The sequence below is a fragment of the Arachis ipaensis genome, chromosome B03 (assembly GCF_000816755.2).
Source record: "Arachis ipaensis cultivar K30076 chromosome B03, Araip1.1, whole genome shotgun sequence".
NCBI classification, from domain to species: Eukaryota; Viridiplantae; Streptophyta; class Magnoliopsida; order Fabales; family Fabaceae; genus Arachis; species Arachis ipaensis.
In genome coordinates this window covers 78,763,235-78,764,284 of record NC_029787.2, presented here as the reverse complement: position 1 = coordinate 78,764,284, position 1,050 = coordinate 78,763,235, and positions in this window count along the sequence as shown.

Below are 1,050 nucleotides of genomic sequence, written 5' to 3'. Positions count from 1 at the left end.
CAAAAGCCTCAACAAGGCTTTAATAATGGTGGAAGAAACAGGTTTAGCAATAGCAAGCCTTTTCCATCATCCACTCAGCAAAAGACAGAGAGTTCTGAGCAGACCCCATCTAGCTTGGCAAACATAGTCTCTGATCTATCTAAGGCCACTCTAAGTTTCATGAATGAAACAAGGTCTTTCATTAGAAATCTGGAAGCACAAGTGGGCCAGCTGAGTAAAAGGATCACTGAAACCCCTCCTAGTACTCTCCCAAGCAATACAGAAGAAAATCCAAAAGGAAAGTGCAAGGCCATTGAAATGACCATCATGGCCGAAACCACAAAAGAGGAGGAGGACGTGAATCCCAGTGAGGAAGACCTCCTGGGATGTCCAGAGATCAATAAGGAGTTTCCCTCTGAGGAACCAAAGGACTCTAAGGCTCATCTGGAGACCATAGAGATTCCATTAAACCTCCTTATGCCATTCATGAGCTCTGATGAATATTCTTCTTCTGAAGAAAATGAAGATGTTACTGAAGAGAAAGTTGCCAAGTACCTCGGTGCTATCATGAAGCTGAATGCCAAATTATTTGATAATGAGACTTGGGAAGATGAACCTCCCTTGCTCACCAATGAACTGAGTGATCTGGATCAACTGAGATTGCCTCAGAAGAAACAGGATCCTGGAAAGTTCTTAATACCTTGTACCATAGGCACCATGACCTTTGAGAAAGCTCTATGTAACCTTGGGTCAGGGATAAACCTCATGCCACTCTCTGTAATGGAGAAACTGGGAATCTTTGAGGTGCAAGCTGCCAGAATCTCACTAGAGATGGCAGACAACTCAAGAAAATAGGCTTATGGACAAGTAGAGGACATGTTAGTAAAGGTTGAAGGCCTTTACATTCCTACTGATTTTATAATCTTAGATACTGGGAAGGATGAGGATGAATCCATCATCCTTGGAAGACCCTTTCTAGCCACAGCAAGAGCTGTGATTGATGTGGACAGAGGAGAATTGATCCTTCAACTGAATAAGGACAACCTTGTGTTTAAAACTCAAGGATCTCCT